Source organism: Pristiophorus japonicus, chromosome 12 (assembly GCF_044704955.1).
Source record: "Pristiophorus japonicus isolate sPriJap1 chromosome 12, sPriJap1.hap1, whole genome shotgun sequence".
Lineage (NCBI taxonomy): Eukaryota > Metazoa > Chordata > Chondrichthyes > Pristiophoridae > Pristiophorus > Pristiophorus japonicus.
In genome coordinates, this window is record NC_091988.1 from 181354532 (window position 1) to 181375487 (window position 20956).

A 20956-nucleotide genomic window follows, 5' to 3' on the forward strand; every position below is an offset into this window, starting at 1 on the left:
ATTTAAAAACATAAATTTCAGTACATTAACTCAAATAAAGCATTCCACAGAGTGTTTTCGACTATGCACTACTATGCTACAGAGATTGTAAATATTTTCTTTTATCGTCATAATGACACACTGTTGCTTCTCTTCCCTGCAATATATTCTTTGAAAGGTGACTGAATTGTACTCTGTTCTTCAAATTTTCCCAATTTCAACAAATTGCATATATATTTTAATTATGCAGTTCTTTGAGTACATTAAAGTGAAAGATGCTGGTTTTACATTTTTTAGCTTTCTTTTCTCCTTCTTATTCTCGATTTATTTTAGCTTCTCAGATTAATTGCTGAGCCTGAGTTCGCTATGACCCAGAAGCATTATTGAGGATGGTGCTATTGTGGAGTGATAACAGAGGTTGCTTCTGATGTGCTGTGAGAGCAATAGAGCGAGAGAGAGCATTACTATCTTTGGGAGTAATGGGAGGGGAATTTGGGGAAATACAGACAGTTGGAGAGATCGCAGAAGGGTGCTTCTGAGAACAGTGTGAGAGCTGCATTCGTGCCTATGACCTGATAACTATTGGTGTGAGGTTTCCTATTTTGAAGTGTTTCCTATATTTTTGCTATCTGACAACTTAAACTAGCTCCTGGGTCTTGGTTGGAACTGTGGTGATAAGGGTCTTTTGTGGGGCTGACAATGCTGGGGTGCCATTTCCATGAGTAGAGGAAAGGAAAGGTCCTTGGATTAAGGGGTGTGGTGAGAGATGCCAGGAGGGAGTGGCGAGAGAGACGACATGGGTGCGCAATATGATTAGGGATGTTAATGGGGGGAATAAAGACTAAAAGCCTTCAATAATTCCCCTTCTTCTCCAGATATTCCAGAAGAGCTGTGGAGGCTGGGTCATTGAATATATTTAAGGCGGAGATAGATAGATTTTTGAGTGATAAGGCAATAAAGGGTTATGGGGAGTGGACAGGGAAGTGGAGCTGAGTCCATGATCAGATCAGTCATGATATTGAATGGCGGAGCAGGCTCAAGGGGCCAAATGGCCTACTCCTGCTCCTATTTCTTATGTTCTTATGTTCTAACAGGCTTCCCCAACATTGGAGCTGGAGAAGCCTGCTATTTAAAGCACATACTCTGTACTCGCTGACCCACATTGGCTCCCGGTTAAACACCATCCATTTTGTGTTAGGCTTCACCTATCTGACACACTTTCCTTTCTTTTAGGGAGTAAACTACCTCAGTCTAAGCAACTAAGTGTTGCCGGTCCACCACTAACTGGAACCTTACAACTCCTAACTCTGTGAATCCCACTTCTGACACCACTGTAAGATTCAGATCACAGGTCACACACAAATACGCAAAGGGTCTGAGGAGTTATAAGGTATTTTATTAAGACAGCGGTAGTTCAAATATAGTCAAACACAACACACAATCAGGATAGACATAGTAGACATACAACCGTGGCAAGTAGCTGTTATTAATCCCAATCGGACAGATGGCTGGTGTCACAAACAGTTCTTATCATCATCGTCTGCCCTGAAATGCCTCCTCGATCTTTTATTCTCTTTTTAGGGGTGGGTCTGGTGTAGGATATTGACCGGAGCATTTAACCCATGATATCCCGGGTTCTTTGTCTCAACTCTTGGGTGAAACCATCCTCTTCACATCCTCCCAAGGTTGGAGTCAGACAGGCCATTCTTGGCCTTCAGATGTTTGGAGCTGCCTGTTATCAGTTATTTATCTTCACGCTGTTCAAGTCACTTTAGTTATTGTACCATGGAATGAATCATTCAAATCTAACACCAGTCTGAAGAGACTTTTTGGTCTCAAGTTATATTTCTTCCAGTTCACGATTTCTTACAGGATGGATTGTTTGTCATCTTCCAAAATTTCATAGATTCTAGAACGGTTCCCATGGATTGGAAGGTAGCAAATGTAACCCCACTATTTAAGAAAGGAGGGAGAGAGAAAATGAAAAACTATAGACCAGTTAGCTTGACATCAATAATAGTGAAAATGCTAGAATCTATTATTAAGGACGTGGTAACAGGGCACTTAGAAAATAATAATAGGATTGCGCAGAGTCAACACAGATTTATGAAATGGAAATCGTGTTTGATAAATCTGTTAAAGAGTTTTTTGAGGCTGAATAGATAAGGGGGAACCAGTGGATGTGGTATATTTGGATTTTCAGAAGGCATTCGATAAGGTGTCACACAAGAGGTTATTAAACAAAATTATGGCTCATGGGATTGGGGGTAATATACTAGCATGGATTCTGTCACGGACAGAAAACAGAGAGTAGGAATAAACGGGTCATTTTTGGGTTGACAGACTGTAACTAGTGGGGTACCGCAAGGCTCAGTGCTTAGGCCTCAGCTATTCAGAATCTCTATCAATGATTTGGATGAGGGTACAAATGTAACATATCTAAAGATGCTGATGATACAAAGCTAGATGGGAATGTAGAAACATAGAAACATAGAAAAATAGGTGCAGGAATAGGCCATTCGGCCCTTCTAGCCTGCACCGCCATTCAATGAGTTCATGGCTGAACATGCAACTTCAGTACCCCCTTCCTGCTTTCTCGTCATACCCCTTGATCCCCCTAGTAGTAAGGACTTCATCTAACTCCCTTTTGAATATATTTAGTGAATTGGCCTCAACTACTTTCTGTGGTAGAGAATTCCACAGGTTCACCACTCTCTGGGTGAAGAAGTTTCTCCTCATCTCGGTCCTAAATGGCTTACCCCTTATCCTTAGACTGTGACTGCTGGTTCTGGACTTCCCCAACATTGGGAACATTCTTCCTGCATCTAACCTGTCTAAACCCGTCAGAATTTTAAACGTTTCTATGAGGTCCCCTCTCATTCTTCTGAACTCCAGGGAATACAAGCCCAGTTGATCTAGTCTTTCTTGATAGGTCAGTCCTGCCATCCTGGGAATCAGTCTGGTGAACCTTCGCTGCACTCCCTCAATAGCAAGAATGTCCTTCCTCAAGTTAGGAGACCAAAACTGTACACAATACTCCAGGTGTGGCCTCACCAAGGCCCTGTACAACTGTAGCAACACCTCCCTGTCCCTGTACTCAAATCCCCTCGCTATGAAGGCCAACATGCCATTTGCTTTCTTAACCGCCTGCTGTACCTGCATGCCAACCTTCAATGACTGATGTACCATGACACCCAGGTCTCGTTGCACCTCTCCTTTTCCTAATCTGTCACCATTCAGATAATAGTCTGTCTCTCTGTTTTTACCACCAAAGTGGATAACCTCACATTTATCCACATTATACTTCATCTGCCATGCATTTGCCCACTCACCTAACCTATCCAAGTCACTCTGCCGCCTCATAGCATCCTCCTCGCAGCTCACACTGCCACCCAACTTAGTGTCATCCGCAAATTTGGAGATGCTACATTTAATCCCCTCGTCTAAATCATTAATGTACAGTGTAAACAGCTGGGGCCCCAGCACAGAACCTTGCGGTACCCCACTAGTCACTGCCTGCCATTCTGAAAAGTACCCATTTACTCCTGAGGGAGCGCTGCACTGTCGGAGGTGTCATCTTTCGGATGAGCCTGTCTGCTCTCTCAAGTGGACATAAAAGATCCCATGGCACTTTTTCCCAGAAGAGCAGAGGAATTATCCCCAGTGTCCTGGTCAATATTTATCCCTCAATCAACATAACAAAAACAGATTATCTGGTCACGATCACATTGTTGTTTGTGGGAGCTTGCTGTCTGCTAATTGGCTGCCGCGTTTCCCACATTACAACAGTGACGACACTTCAAAAGTACTTCATTGGCTGTAAAGCGTTTGAGACGTCCACTGGTCGTGAAAGGCGCTATATAAATGCAAGTCTTTCTTTTTTCTTTAAAGATGAAATTTAATAATTTCTGTGCAGTTTACTAATTTATAAATAGTGCTGAAATGTAGGGATAAAATGTGAAACATTTTTTTTTAAAAGCAGTTGATGGAAATTCACTTTGTGGCACTGGAATGAACCATACAGACAAAGATGATGCCAATCTTAATTTCATTTTCATCTAACCAGTTCAGAGATAAAATTTAATTTTGCCTCATTGTCTCTACCTTTAGGGAGGGGAAAAATCAGACAAGGGCCTACTTCTGACTGTCGTTCAGTGACTCCTGCTGGAATTAGACATTTGTGCAGAAGGAAGGATCTTCTAATCCCATGGGTGGTGGTGAGAGAGAAGCAGTTCCAATTTGTTTAATCCAAATGAATTAATATTGGAAAGTCTTCCTTCATCTTCATCCTGCAAGTAAGGCAAGGAAAGAATTTCTCCTTCTCTTCCCGAGGACCTGTTGGGAATGGCTGATCTGATGATTTGTCTTGCAATTTTCATTATTTTGACGTGGGAAGGAATCTGGGGCTGGATTTCCGGCTTTTAAGATTTCGGGGCATTAATGATGGCCGGACGGTCCCGATACCGCCTGGAAAAAGTTTGTGCCTCAAATCAGCAGCTGGGCCCTGAGTGTGGGGTGGAGCACTGAGGGAGGCGTTACACATCTCTCTTAGGGTACTAGGCGGGTTTAGCATGCGAAAATCCCGAGCTAAAGAGCCGGCCTCGGAGCGCTCTGAAGGCCTGAGGAGAAAATAAAACCTGAAAAAAAAACCCCACCAAAAACATTCCCCAAAAATACCTCACGCCATCGCTACATAAATCGCAAACAAAATAAAAAAACAAAAAATCCCACTTACCTGAGGTAGACATTACTTCCGCTCTGCAGCCGCTACAGCTTGGACCGTACGTTTTCACAGGTGATCCCAACACACTGCTCTACACAGCGCTACGGGTCGGGCAGGAGGCAAAAATCGATCCGGTGTCACAACCAGGGGTGTTGCAGACCGGCTCGCCTCCTCCGGGCGATAATGCTCCCCGCCCTGTCGAAACCAAGCCCAGAAAACCCCGGCGGGGCGCTGGAAGCTGGCCACCTACCCAGAAGAGCTCACCGCCGCCATTGCTACCCCTCCGGGGCGAAAACAGAGGCAGCCTGGAGCAGAAAATCCAGCCCCAGATCTTTACTCACTAGCTTTTCCAGACAGCCTGCTGATTACTGCTTTTTACTGAGGTTAGGGGGAAAAAAAAAACTCTTGGTACATACGAAGACCTGGTTCTTGCGGGATTTTTTTTTTGTTCTGTGATCTTTGCTTATATGTTGGAAGGATTCATAAATCCTTTCCATCTCTTGTCTTTCATAAATTTGTGTCTCATATCCCAGTTATATCATTTACATTGTATCTGCAATTGTTTTATGGTGCTCATTGTCTCTCGTATCCCAGTTGTATCATTTAAATTGTATCTGCAATTATTTTATGGTGCTCATTGTAGTGTAATGAATGCTTCAGTTTCTTGCATTCACAACATCATTGTGATTTGACCTTCAGAAATGGCTGCAGTACAGTAACTGGGTTTGCATATCAACCATACACCAATTCCCTACAGGAATAAAATAAAAGGCTTCTGGTACTCACTAGCAATATATTCCTGCAAGCAACAAGACTGGCTGTACCTTCTGCATCCGTTAGTAAACCAATCACACATTCAGTCTATCTCCATGACTCAGAGGAGTGCGTATTGTGCAAGCATTTCTCTTTCGAGAATTACTGATGGTGTACCATCAAATAACCAGTTTCCTGCAGCACTATTACCAATAAATGTCGAGCAAAAGCCTTTAACATTCAATATTGAAAGCCATTGAATGTATGAAGTCATTTAATATAAGTAAAATTCGAGGACTATGCTACCATAAGCAATTTGTAGGGTAATTGTGCAATCCTTCAGAACAATTCTCAAAGGAATTTGTCAACTTTGTATTTCTAAGATGCTTACATTTTTGGTGAATACAGTTCAAGATGCGTGTGCATCCCTTATTACATTATTGGTCCAATTTATTCTAATTTAGTACAATACTTGAAGACAAATCTTGGTGCTTAATTGACACCTTTTATTGCACCATTTAAATGCTGGTGTGAAACACTTGATGTAGTTGATTAATCAGAATGTTCTCGCAACAGTAAGTTGTCCATTTTATGAAATTGGCCTCACTAAGAAAATTCAAATTACCTTGAAAATACTTTGCCTGATGGTAATAGTCTATTACAGGTTTCATTCTGTTATCTATCACTGAAGTGCCACGTTGTGCTTGTCATGCCTGGTGAAGCTTAGTTTCTCTTTAGTTTTATAAAAGCAACAATGCTGCAGGCATCTCAACATAACAATTTGTTCTCTGTGATTTTGGTACTATTTGCCTGCAATATTCAGAGGCTTCTTCCACAAACATTGGCATTGCAAGAAGGTGGGAGATACCTGCAGATCTGGCTGAAATTATAGCAGATCAATTGACCCGATGAAAGTCAGATTGTAGTACATTGTGAAATGAAATGCAATTCTCAGCACACTAAGCCAGTGAACATTGAATGATTGAAATCACCTGTGACGTGAATGCAACATGAGGAGATTTCCGACGTATGAAAAGGTGCACCTGAAGCAGTCCAGCAGCATAAGCAATTCAGTGTTATATTCTTTGAAATCGGAGTGTGCAGACTTTTTCAATTACTTCTCAGATAACCGTATGCAGCTGTGAAGATGCTGATGACCCTGCTGTTATAAGTCCCTAGTCTGCAGCCCGTGCTAAAGCAGTTATCAGTGGGTAAGAAAAATAAATTACTTCTTTGTTATTGGGGAAGTCAAAGGTGAAGAACTGAATAAAGATAAATTTTATCATGGGATAATTTTCAAATTTCTTTCTGGTGATGATCAATCCATAATACTTTTTAAATTTTTCTATGTCTCATGGACGTGCTATATTCTTCAGGCCCAATTGTATTGTGCATGACATAACTATAGTGGCAGTCTATTTGGCACAAGGCAATTGTTCCAGTGTTCGACTTAGTGAGTCCGTTTCTAAAATAAATGATGGGATCTGGGAGATTCACAAACAAAGGTAAACAAAATGTTTCTTACTTTCTAAAGTTTCCCCCACCCCTCAATAGAATAGATGAAATAAAGTGTAACGATAATGTCAGTAGGGATGGGAGAGAGAGACTGAGAACATGGGGAAGAAGAGATAGTGGGAGAGGAACAAAATAGGAAATTGAGCAGAGTAAAATATTGTAACTTTTTAAATAATTTTTATTCTATAGGATTTCAAACACTTAAATAGATTTATTGCTATAATATTGTGTTTGTCTTGCAGTATTTTTGCTGACAGTTTAGTCAGTGGATATGATTTTATCTGGAGCTGACTGCATTCTCAGGGTAAAATGGGTAGTTTTGTAACTAGTGGCTGGTCTCAAGACAAGAATCAATATAATTCTGAAATCAAGTTCTTCTATTTGCATGAATTAAATGAACATTTATCTTATCCTTGATATAATAGCGTAATATTAAGTCATTTTGTTTCTCAAATTGTATATTTTTGAATCTTTGATATTTTATTGTTGATTGAAGAATTAAATGGGTCCAGGTTATTGAGTCAGTATGCGTCGGACAACCCAAGAGGTAAATTGGGCAGCACATACAGAAATGCCAGAGACATGCCAATGTCATTTAAGCTTCTACCTCAACTGTTAGACTTCTTGATTGTAGCATGAATATCTGAACAGAAGCAGAAGAGCTGCATATGTTTGTGGCTTTTCAAGTACTGAAGTACTTGTGCCAATTCTCCTAGGGTGAGAGTTGAAAGCTCTGCTGGTCTTTTTTGTCACAGTGATATATGCCCTTGGTTGCTTGATATGAGACATTTATAGTTTATTCAGCAAATGCATGTTCACTGATAAACATTCTGACTAAAATCAGGGCAGGTTCAAAATATTTGTGGGTCCTCTAAGAGCTTCTTTGTGCCTGGACTAGATGGACTTCAGTAGCCTAAGACGGAAGAAGTGATCTGCTGTTGAAGGAGGAGGAATCTGTGCGCGCATGCATACCCGAGGAAATTCGATACTTAAAGATCAGATATATTTATGGATAATTACAAACTACATTAAATTAAATCTTAAAACTGGCAAATTAAGTTCCCTGCCATAAACTATTGTCACTCAGTTGCATGGGATAATGGTGTGTACTGAATGACAAATTTTCATGAACAAGAAACGTGTTGTATTTGGAAGGACTTAACTTTGCGTCCCAAAATCCACAGTTCATAACATTTTGATTGGTAAATTTACAGTACTAAGACATTGTTTCTATTGGTGTCAATAAGATGTACATGTATCTTGCCCTCAGACCCACGTTCTTATCCACAGGTTCCCAGAGGTTGCTGATGGTAACCAAATGAACAGGGCTGTTTCTTCTATTTATTGATTGAATTATTATTTTCCCAGGGCATGAAAAAACACCTAATTATATTTAGATTGATTTCATTCATTGATCTAACCAAGGTTGCACATGGAGCACTACCTTGATATTATTTATTTTTATGAGATTAATCAATGTAACTCCGTCACACTACCCATTCTCTGTTTTGCTATTTATTCTCCACTAGCACTTTGTTATATGCTTCCTTTCCATTTCTTTAATTCCTTTACTCTCTTCCTGCATTTTATTACACTCTTCTTCTCCATTTCTAATTGGGTCTGAAATTTCTGATTTTGCAAATTTCAGCAAGATGGTAGTTGTGAGCATAAAGCAGGTCATTTTACCCAACCTTCCATGCTTCTGTTACACTCCCTTTTTCCTGTTGCTCGATCCTCCTACTCTGTAGCTTGTTCTTTGCATCGCTGATTACCTTTACCCACTCACCCACGTCTCTGCACTCACTCTCACTGTGTTCTCTGTTACTTTTAACATTTGTGTTTTTTCTCTGTAACCCCCAACTGCTTCTGGCCTTTCGCTTTCCTAGCCCGGTCCTTTTTCTCCAGCTATCTCCACCACTCAACTGTCCCTGAGCAGCCTACTAGTGCACATACTGTATCAGCTGCTGCTACTCCATTCTCTACATCACTGAGAAATGAACCATTATGCAAATACTGTATAAGAAACAGAAAAGCCCTACTAGTTCAGCAATCATAACAGCATTGATCACAATATAAGGGAAGGGATCTGCACTGCAGCAATGTGTTTCCCAGCAAAAAATGTGCTTGTACAGTGCTGGCAGACTTGTCCCTAGTGAAAACTAGGTCAGGAGGTTGAGACCAGTATCTGAGCCAAATCAGCAACAGTTAGAATTATTTTTGACAAGATTGAAAAGATAAATTGGAGCTGTATGAAACTTCGGGGGGGGGGGGGAAAGTGCATAGAGCCCCATTTGTGGGTGGTAACAGCCGCGAGGCAGATTTCCTGCGGAAGTTCCGCCCCACTCGCGATATTGGGGTTACCATCCCCGAGGGCAAGTGGAGCGCAAAATAACGCGCTCCACTTTGCGTCTGGAGCACGAGCAGGGCGGAAGCAAAAGGAGAGGGGCGCAGCGCTACACACTGGAATGCATAACGTTGCCATAGAAAGGGCCCCTCCCCTTCATTAAAGGGGAGAGCCAAGCTGCCGACTCTGTGGGTCCCTACCCGGACCACGGGGGAGCGGGGTGTCGTGGCATCAGCCCAGCACTCCAGTGGAATGTCAGGCTGCCAGATCGCGGCACGGACCCCGTGTACCACGGTGCAACGGGCTGTGACTGGTCAGTCCGTTGAATTTTTTCCCCGAGCGGCACCGCCAACAGCTCAGTGTGCGCCCCCTGAAGCTGTCGCAGTCACCGCCTGGCGCAGTGGAGTGGGGCGCTACCGGTTGCCGCCGCTAAACTCCCGCAGAATTGAATGGGAGTTGTTAGCGGCGCCACACCACGGCGAAAAGCCGTTTGCACCCCGTTAGCGCCCAGGGGCACTAACGGGAGACCCAAACGACCCAAATTTCTCCCCCTCAAGACTTCAAGTTGGGAGCACCCTGCAGCCACAATGCAGCCTGTAGGTGCCTCAAATCAACCTTGAGAAAATTTAAGTCACACTCAAACCTGAAGTATTGACAGTTGTCTAAGGTGCCGATTATTAGCCTTAGTTAATCAAAATATAGAGCAACACTTGTACTATATTTTTAATGCACAATGGAATGCTTTGACCTTGCTACAAATGAATTTATTAACCATTTTGGGCATTTCCTTACGCTTGTGGACAGTGGGTATCGTTTGTTAATTTGACAAAACTATTATAAAAAGAAAATGGCTGTTTTCCTGACCTATGAGTCACTGTCTAAAACACTTGGAGGTTTGCCATGAGTCAGTGTCTAGGTTTGCCATTCATGTTTTTCAAGACAGTCATGAATAGAAGCCACTTGACTTGGAATTTTACAGTTGCTAGGCTTTGTTCCAGAAATTGTCACTACATGCTGTTACAGCTCTTTAGTTGTTAACTACGCTGCATTGCAGATTTTGGACAAGAAAATGTTGATGTTTCATCTTTTTTCAAACCTGGGTAAATTGCACCATGAGCAGACAGGAGCTACCTATCTAATAGAGTTAATCTGCATTTAGAAATAAAATTATTGGTCATAAAATATGTGAATCAGAAGATGAGTTTAAACTGTAAATTGGTCTTTGAAAGAAATTCATGGGGGAATTTTTTGGGGAGGTCAGTCGGTGCATTAGTTGGTGGGCTGGGTGAGAAATATATATTTTTTGACAGCGGGTCGTGAGCCCACTGACATCGAGTGCCATACGACTTTCTCAGGTGTCGGGTCTGTCGGGGCTGAACAGATCCGAAACACAGCAGTGGGGAAGGCAATCCAGGTCATTATGACCTTGTTAAGAGCCCATTATTTTGAGCTCACCGTACCATTTTGCGTGGCCAGCCATGGGATCCACGCTGCTCGGCAGTCACACCAGGTAAGCAGATGGGGAGTAGTTTTACCATGAACTCATCTCTTTACTTGACAGCTGCCAATATGCGACAAAAGCAACCCTCTCCCAGCTGTTCACTTTCCAAGCTCAGAAGCTGTTGCTTACTGCATTTGGAAGTGTTTGGAGCAAACTCTCTTTCCAGTGTCACCTCATTGGAACAACCTCTCTTACCACTGACAGATCGCTTCTGTCATCTCAAGTTCACCTGCCATTAATTACATCAGCATCGGTGCTCTTCATCATAGTGTCATAGAAAATTACGACACAGGCGATTTGGCCCATCGTGCCCATGTTGGTCAAAAAAGAGCTACCCAGCCTAATCCTGCATTCCAGCACAAGGCTCAATTTTCCCCGAAGCTGTTTTTAGCGTACATGAAAAATTACACCTGGTTTTTTGGGACCAAAGTACGCCAAAAAAAGATCTTCCAAGATTCGCTGTTTGATTTCTTCATTTTGGCGCCGCCTAACCTGTCGTTTAGTTTTGGGGGTGGAGCCTTGATCTGTGCCAAAAAAATTGGGTTGCCATGGTAACCAGGGACATAATGAGGGCTGAGGCTGGAAAGTGACACTTACAGCCAGCTCACAGCAAACAAGCACATTACACATTGCAGCAACTTACCTCCGTTAAATTATTCAAGTGTCCCCTCCCGCCCCGTGCCGGTGCCGGTCCCGGTCCCGGCCCCGCTCCTATCCCAGGTTGAATGTCCTCCCGGTCCCCGCAGCTAACTATGCCCGAAAGGCTTCCACCCCACTCTCTCCCACTCTCTCTTACTCCTCCTGCTGCTGCTGTCTGGGCTTCTGCTGCGCTGATTTCCTTACCTGTGCCGATTTTCTTAACTCACCAGAAGGTTTTTCTACAGAGGCCACATATGCCGGCCTAAGAAGAATTGGAGTAACTGAGTTGGCCAAACTTGCCTAACTGGCCAGAATTGGTGCAAGTGGCAGGTTATGCCCTCTTTTTGACAAAAAAAACTAACCGTAAAAATCATAACTAACTGAGTTATGCTGATGCAAATTGATTGGGGAAATGTGTATTTTTTAAACTTAGGCCAAAAAAAGCGGCGCAAATCACTGGAGAAAATTGAGCCCCATAGGTCGGTAGCCCTCTAGGTCACGGCTCTTTAAGTGCACATCCAAATACTTTTTAAATGTGATGAGGGTTTCTGCCTCTATCACCCTTTCAGGCAGTGAGTTCCAGATCCCCACCACGCTCTGGGTGAATTTTTTTCCCTCATCTCCCCTCTAGTCCTTCTACCAACTACTTAAAATTTATGCCCCCTGGTTATTGACCCCTCTGCTAAGGGAAACTGGTCCATCCTATCCACGCTATCTGGGCCCCTCATCATTTTATATACCTCTATTAAATCTCCCTTCAACCTCCTCTGTTCCAAAGAAAACAATCCCATCCTATCCAATCATTCCTCGTAGCCAAACTTTTCACGTCCTGGCAACATCCTCGTAAATATCCTCTGCACCTTCTCCAATGCAATCACACATTTCCTGTATTGTGGTGACCAGAACTGTACGCAGTACTCAAGCTGTGGCCTAACTCGTGTTGCATACAATTCTTGCATTACTGCCCAACTTTTATATTCTATGCCTCGGCTAATAAAGGGAAGCATTCCGTTTGCCTTTTTAACTACCTTATCAATCTGTCCTGCTACATTTAAGGATCTGTAGACATATACTCCCAAAGTCCCTCTGTTCCTCCATATCTCTCAGTATCCTCCCATTTTTGTGTATTCTCTTACATAGAAACATAGAAAATAGGTGCAGGAGTACACCATTCGGCCCTTCGAGCCTGCACCGCCATTCAATAAGATCATGGGTGATCATTCACCTCAGTACCCCTTTCCTGCTTTCCCTCCATACTCCTTGATCCCTTCAGCTGTAAGGGCCATATCTAACTCCCTCTTGAATATATCCAATGAACTGGCATCAACAACTCTCTGTGGTAGGAAATTCCACAGGTTAACAAAGCTGAGTGAAGAAGTTTCTCCTCATCTCAGTCCTAAATGACTTACCCCTTATCCTTAGACTATGTCCCCTGGTTCTGGGCTCCCCCAACATCGGGAACATTCTTCCTGCATCTAACCTGTCCAGTCCCGTCAGAATTTTATATGTTTCTATGCGATCCCCTCTCATCCTTCTAAATTCCAGTGAATACAGGCTCAGTCGATCCAGTCTTTCCTCATATGTCAGTCCTTGCGTCCCAGGAATCAGTCTGGTGAACCTTCGCTGCACTCCCTCAATAGCAAGAATGGCCTTCCTCAGATTAGGAGACCAAAACTGCACACAATATTCCAGGTGAGGCCTCACTGAGGCCCTGTACAACTGCAGTACGACCTCCCTGCTCCTATACTCAAATCCCCTAGCTATGAAGGCCAACGTACCATTTGCCTTCTTCACTGCCTGCTGTACTTGCATGCCAACTTTCAATGACTGATGTACCATGACACCCAGGTCTCGTTGCTCCTCCTCTTTTCCTAATCTGCCGCCATTCAGATAATATTCTGCCTTCGTGTTTTTGCCACCAAGGTGGATAACCTCACATTTATCCACATTATACTGCATCTGCCTAACCTGTCCAAGTCACCCTGCAGCCTCTTAGCGTCCTCCTTCCAGCTCACACCGCCACCCAGCTTAGTGTCATCTGAAAACTTGGAGATATTACACTCAATTCCTTCGTCTAAATCATTGCCTTGTTGCCCCTCACCAAGTGCATTACCTCACACTTTTCCAAATTGAATTCCATTTTCCACTTTACTGCCCAGTCTAAAGCGTTCCGCCTCACTGTCAACCACATGGCCAATTTTTATATCAACAGCAAATATCTTTATCATTCCCCCTACATTTAAGTCGAAATCATTAATATATACTACAAAACTATCTCACGCAGGCTCTCTTGAAACAATCTCGCCTTAGTCCTCAGAATCCCACGCCGATCAGCCCCACCACCAACAACAGTAACAACCTTCTCCACAATCAACTGATGCTACGCAGGACAGAGAGCATCAGCACTCGACCACAGTGCTGGCATAGAGGTCAGGGATGGCCTCACCATGGTCAGATTTACTTCACTTGAGGCTGTGCACCCAGGCTGCCACTTGATGCGCCAGGTTTGCACCACCCCACCCCAACACCATAAAGCATCACGACAATGCGCAAACCATTCCTTTCACAATCATCGCCATTGCAGGGGGATACCGTTATGTCTCACCATTTACTGCAACTCACTAAGCCACTTCCAAAGGTGCACACAAATCTGTTCAAGAAGGCAAAGTGTTGAAAATAAAGATTTCACTGATTGACAACACATCAACACAAACTTCACATGAATATTGGGTAAAACACACAAAGGCCTATCCTTGTGTGCTATTACTTGGTATGATTGGACTAGGATGAGGGATGGCTAGTGAGATGGGGAAGTGATAAGTGCAAGGTGGTGCGAGTAAGGATGTACAGGAGTAGGGAAGGGAAGACAGGAAGAGAGGCACAGCAGGATGAGGTTGAGTGTGGCTTTGCAGTTACGTTTTGAGATCTGCTGAGATCATTGAAAGGTTTGCACCACTGCAGCCAGGTCCTCCTGATGACATCCCTGCTTGTGCTCTCCTGTGCAATTTGCGACCAGGCTGCATTGGTCTCGTGGGGAGTGTCTCTTTCTCTCATTGGAAGGGAAGAGAACCTCCCTGCGTGCTGTCATGAGAGAGTTTGGGTGCAGATGTGCAACTCTGGACCATGTTTTTTAAAATTCGTTCAAGGGATGAGGATGTCGCTGGCAAAGCCAGCATTTATTGCCCATCCCAAATTACCCATGAGAAGGTGGTAGTGAGCTGCCTTCTTGAACCGCTGCCAATTGTGGTGAAGGTACTCCTACAGTACTAAATTTGTTGTAGTGGTCTGATACAACTGAGTGGCTTGTTGGGCCATTTCAGAGGGCAGAGGGCCATTTCAGAGGCCACATTGGTGTTGGCCTGGAGTCACATATAGGTCAGACCAGGCAAGGATGGCAGATTTGCTTCCCTAAAGGATATTAGTGAACTAGATGGGTTTTTCTGACAATCATCGTCACTGATAATAGCTGTTTAATTCCAGATTTATTTAATTAACTGAATTTAAATTTCCCCAGCTGCCATGGTGAGATTTGAACTCATGTCTCGGGATCATTAATCCTCTGGATCATCAGTCCAGTAACATAACCACTATGCTACCATATCCCCTCAATTCTGGAGAACACTGACAGCACAACTGTCACAATTAATTTGCGCATGGTCCCTTTTAAGGAAACCAGCTGATGGCACATCATCAAGTGATGTCATCAGACCCGCTTCCTTCAATTAGCCAGCAAATGTGCTGAGTGGGTTTGTTGAGCCCGATCAGAGTAAAATCATTTCACAGATGGGCTGGAGTCAGCAGTGAGGTCGAGACCTGAAACCGACCCCGGCCACATTGAACCCACCGAGGAAGGGGGAATTGCGGCCTCAGACTCCGAGAGATGCCAACTCTGATAAGCAAAGATAGCAACTTAAAGGTGCTTTGCCTTTGGATAACAAATAACTCTTTTTTTTCTTGTGGCAAACATGTACAGTGTCAATTTCTGGTCAGGAAATATCTTGATAACAGATGGTTGTGCTTCCATGGAATTTGGAGACAATTAAAAACCAGGTACAATGGGGCCCAAGTTTCCACAAGAAAAAAAACGGGCGCCCCTCCGAGCTAAAAAAATTCTCGGTATTCTCCACCTACTTGCTGGTCCTGTGGCACTCGGCGCAGCCAGCACGAGCTGTGGGGGGGGGGGGCGGAGCCAGGTCCCGGCGCTGAAAACAGTGCCGGGATCTCTGCACATGCGCGCTACAGTCGGCACGCAAGTGCAGTAGCTCCAGGCGTGGAACTGTGTGGGAGGGGCCGGAAGCACGCGCCCCTAGCCCTGGCCCAATGGCCTCACTGGGGCTGCATGAATGAGACTCCGCCCACGGCCAGCTCCTGTTCCCCGCCCGACCAGACCCGACACCCGCTCCCCCCCCCGCCCCGACCGAGACCCGACACCCGAGACCCGCTCCCCCCCCACCCCGCCCCGAGACCCGACACCCGAGACCCGCTCCCCCACCCCGACCCGACACCCGAGACCCGCTCTCCCCCCGCCCCGACCCGAGACCCGCTCCCCCCCCCTCCGACCCGACCCGAGACCCGCTCCCCGCCCCGCCCCGACACCCGCTCTCCCCCCGCCCCCCCGACCCGACACCCGCTCCTGTTCCCCGACCCCCCCCCTCTCTTCCCCCCCCTCTCTTCCCCCCCCTCTCTTCCCCCCCCTCTCTTCCCCCCCCTCTCTTCCCCCCCCTCTCTTCCCCCCCCTCTCTTCCCCCCCCTCTCTTCCCCCCCCTCTCTTCCCCCCCCTCTCTCTTCCCCCCCCTCTCTTCCCCCCCCTCTCTTCCCCCCCCTCTCTTCCCCCCCCTCTCTTCCCCCCCCTCTCTTCCCCCCCCTCTCTTCCCCCCCCTCTCTTCCCCCCCCTCTCTTCCCCCCCCTCTCTTCCCCCCCCTCTCTTCCCCCCCCTCTCTTCCCCCCCCTCTCTTCCCCCCCCTCTCTTCCCCCCCCTCTCTTCCCCCCCCTCTCTTCCCCCCCCTCTCTTCCCCCCCCTCTCTTCCCCCCCCTCTCTTCCCCCCCCTCTCTTCCCCCCCCTCTCTTCCCCCCCCTCTCTTCCCCCCCCTCTCTTCCCCCCCCTCTCTTCCCCCCCCTCTCTTCCCCCCCCTCTCTTCCCCCCCCTCTCTTCCCCCCCCTCTCTTCCCCCCCCTCTCTTCCCCCCCCTCTCTTCCCCCCCCTCTCTTCCCCCCCCTCTCTTCCCCCCCCTCTCTTCCCCCCCCTCTCTTCCCCCCCCTCTCTTCCCCCCCCTCTCTTCCCCCCCCTCTCTTCCCCCCCCCTCTCTTCCCCCCCCTCTCTCTTTCCCTCCCTCTCTCCCCGCTCTCCCTCTCTCTCGCTCAGCGGCACGAACGCTGCAGAATTCTCCCTGGCTGAAGCACTTTCACACAGGTAGGAAGATGGTTTATTTAATCTTTTCTTGGCTTATAAATGTTTATTCAGGTTGGATTTATTTGTATAATATTTGTAGAAGTATAAATAAGGATTTATTATAGAATTTAATGACTTCCCTTCCCCCCCCCCCTCCCCCCCACCTCGTTCTGGACGCCTAATTTGTAACCTGCGCCTGATTTTTTAATGTGTAGAACAGGTTTTTTCAGTTCTACAAAAATCTTCACTGGCGCCATTCTACTTTAGTTTGGAGTACGTTTTCACTGTGGAAACTTTCAAATCAGGTGTCAGTGGCCGGACACGCCCCCTTTTGAAGAAAAAATTCTGTTCTAAACTAGAACTGTTCTACCTGACTAGAACTGCAGAAAAAAAAATGTGGAGAATTGCGATTTCTAAAATAGTCCGTTCTCCACCAGTTGCTCCTAAAAATCAGGCGCGAATCATGTGGAAACTTGGGCCCAATATGTTTGGTCAATATGAAACCAGAGAAGCAATCTGTCGAGGATGAATTGCTAAGATCACAGCCTCAAGGCAGAACCATTGCTGTGCAAAAAGGCTGAATGTTTTAAGGTGGTGATAAAATCTTATTCGAAACAGCTTTAAAAATCTTGGACAGTAGGTGTACTGTTTGGTAATGTTTACATCCATATGCGTAAGACTTTCCACCAGAAGGCGCACCTGTGGGAGACCCAAGGGTCACCTGCACACCCTGGGCAAGCAGGTACAAAAGGCAGTCTACCATGCTGCTTCCTCACTCTGGAGATACATTAAAGAGACCAAGGTCACAACAGTTTGAGCTTACAATATACAGTCTTGTGGAGTTATTCTGAACATAACAATTGGCGACGAGTAACAGATCACGAACTTTCACACGGTTATGGCTGCCGTTGGTATTCTTGCGAGATTTGTTGAGGGTGATGATTGGGAAACCTTTGTTGGGCGTCTTGACCAGTACTTTATGGCCAACGAGCTGGATAAGGAAGAAACCGCGGTCAAGTGCAGGGCGATTCTCCTCACGGTTTGCTGGTCCACGTTATATAGCCTCATCAAAAATCTGACGAAACCAATAGAGAAGACATATGAAGAGTTGTGCACGCTGGTTCGTGAACACCTCAAGCTGAAGAAGGGCATCTTGATGGCCAGATATCGCTTTTATACGCACCATCGCTCCGAGGGCCAGACCGGGCGAGCTATGTCGCCGACCCAAGACGCCTTGCGAGACCGTGCGTATTTGCTGGATTTTTGGGGCAAGTGTTGTGGGACTTTTTTGTGCTTGGAATCGGCCACAAAGTCATTCTTCGCAAACTGCTATCTGCCGAATCCCTAGATCTGAGCAAGGCCATCACGATAGCCCAGGCTTTCATGTCCATGAACGATAACACTAATCAGATATCATTGCAGCATCAGAACTCACTGGCAAGTACAGTGCATAAAATAATGCCTTCAGCAGGCAGAACTGTACATGGCAGGGCCTACAAGCCTGCAGAGGCCAGACTTAGGATGACTCAGAGTCCGCCGTGGGGTGTGAATGTGAATCCATTAACACCATGTTGGCGCTGCAGGGGTAATCATCGAGTCCATTGATGTCGATTCAAGCACTACATGTGCAAGAGCTGTGGAACATTGGGGCACCTCCAGTGAATGTGCAGACGTGCTGCTACTCACCATGTGGCAGAATCGGCAGAAGATGACCGATCCGGTGCGGATCACGCTGAACGAGTAAGAGGCAACTCAACCTGAGGCTGAAGAGTAAGTGTATGGGGTACACACCTTCTCTGCCAAAACCCCTCCGATAATGTTAAAAGTCAAATTAAACAGCATTCCAGTTTCCATGGAATTGGACCCGGGGGCGAGTCAGTCAATTATGAGCCAGAAGGCTTTTGAGAAACTGTGGGGCAACAAGACACAAAGGCCAAAAATAAGCCCGATCCACACCAAGCTGCGCACTTACACCAAAGAGCTCATACCAGTCATTGGCAGTTTGGCAGTGAAGGTATTGTACGATGGAGCTGTGCATGATTTACCACTATGGATTGTACCAGGCAATGGCCCAACGCTGTTCGGCAGAAGCTGGCTAGGAAAGATCTGATGGAACTGGGACGACATCAAAGCACTGTCTTCGGTGGATGACGCCTCATGCGCCCAAGAGCTAAACAAATTCCCGTCGTTATTTGACCCAGGCATCGGCAACTTCACAGGCGCCAAAGTGCAGATCCATCTAGTCCCTGATGCACAACCTGTTCATCACCAGACCCGAGCAGTTCCATACATGATGCGAGAGAAAGTCGAGATTGAGCTGGACAGACTTCAATGAGAGGGGAGCATATCATCAGTTGAGTTCAACGAGTGGGCCAGTCCAATTGTTCCGGTGTTGAAAAGCGATGGGGCGGTCAGAATCTGCGGGGACTACAAGGTAATAATCAATTGAGTCCCGTTACAGGACCAGTACCCACTACCCAAAGCGGACGACCTGTACACAACACTAGCAGGGGGGAAGTCATTCACCAAGCTGGATCTAACCTCTGCTTACATGACACAGGAGCTGGCTGAACCCTCAAAAAAAATTGACGTGCATCAACACACATAAAGGACTGTTCATATACCACAGATGCCCCCTTGGGATGCGCTCGGCTGCGGACATCTTCCAGAGGAACATGGAGAGTCTGCTGAAATCGGTTCTGCACACCATGGTGTTTCAAGACGACATCTTGATCACTGGCCGCAACACCACCGAACACTTGCACAACCTGGAAGAGGTTCAAAAGCGACTGGACAGAGTGGGACTCAGGCTGAAATGCTCCAAGTGTGTTTTCCTGGCGCCAGAGGTCGAATTTCTTGTGAGTAAGATTGCGGCGGACGGCATCAGACCCACGGACTCCAAGACGGAGGCCATCAAGAATGCATCCAGACCACAGAATGTGACGGAGCTGCGTTCATTCCTGGGACTCCTCAACTATTTTGGTAACTTTCTACTGGGGTTGAGCACTTTGCTGGAGCCTTTGCATTTATTGCTACACAAAGGTGACGACTGGGTTTGGGGTAAATCTCAAGAGACAGCCTTTAACAAGGCCAGAAACCTGCTATGTTCTAACAAGTTACTTGTATTGTATGACCCGTGTAAACGTTTAGTACAAGCTTGTGATGCATCTTCGTACGAGGTCGGTTGTGTGTTACAGCAAGCCAATGGGTCAGGCAAACTGCAACCGGTTGCATATGCGTCCAGAAGCTTATCTAAGGCTGAAAGAGCCTACAGTATGGTTGAGCAAGAAGCATTAGCATGCGTATATGAGGTTAAGAAAATGCACTAATATCTATTTGGACTCCGGTTTGAGCTCGAAACCGATCACAAGCCGCTCATTTTGCTGTTCTCAGAAAGAAAAGGTATTAACACCAGTGCTTCGTCCCACATCCAAAGATGGACACTAACGTTATCTGCGTATAACTATGTAATCTGCCACAGACCAGGCACCGAGAACTGTGCTGATGCCCTCAGTCAGCTCATTGCCCACCACCGGGGTGGAAATGGCGCAACCCGCAGACTTGCTTCTTGTAATGGATGCTTTTGAGAGCGAGGGGTCACCCATCGTGGCTCGCCAGATCAGGACTTGGACTAGCCAGGACCCTGTGCTATCACTAGTAAAAAGCTGTGTCCTTAATGGGAGCTTATTGGCAGTTCCTGGGGAAATGCAAGACGAAATTAAGCCGTTCCACCGACGCAAGGGTGAAATGTCCATCCATTCAGACTGTCTCCTATGGGGGAATTGTGTAGTTTTGCCAAAAAAAGGCAGGGAAACGTTCATACGCGACCTTCACAGTACCCACCCAAACATAGCCATGATGAAGGCTATCGCCAGGTCGCACGTTTGTGGCCCGGCATTGATTCGGAGTTAGAGTCATGCGTACACCAATGTAACACTCGCTCACAGTTGAGCAACGCACCAAGGGAGACCCGACTGAGTCTGTGGTCATGGCCCTCCAAACCGTGGTCCAGGGTCCATGTAGATTTCGCTGGCTCCTTTCGAGGAAAGATGTTCCTAGAAGCAGTGGACGCTTACTCTAAATGGATTGAATGTATAATAATGTCATCATGTAC

General features: G+C 45.9%; 2 long non-coding RNA genes across 2 annotated transcripts in view; one reads left to right on the plus strand and one right to left on the minus strand.

The window, feature by feature from the left end:
• Window positions 1-1355: 1355 nt before the first annotated feature.
• LOC139277072 (uncharacterized) lies at window positions 1356-5031 on the minus strand. Its single transcript, XR_011596032.1, has 2 exons — window positions 4715-5031; window positions 1356-1932 (listed from the first exon to the last, which is right to left on the minus strand). It is a non-coding gene; the product is annotated as an uncharacterized lncRNA (long non-coding RNA).
• LOC139277074 (uncharacterized) overlaps window positions 4745-20956 on the plus strand; it is a 52842-nt gene continuing 36630 nt past the window's right edge. Inside the window, exons 1-2 of the long non-coding RNA XR_011596033.1 lie at window positions 4745-5085; window positions 6581-6666. This is a non-coding gene — a long non-coding RNA (uncharacterized lncRNA). The remainder of the gene's footprint in view (window positions 5086-6580; window positions 6667-20956) is intronic.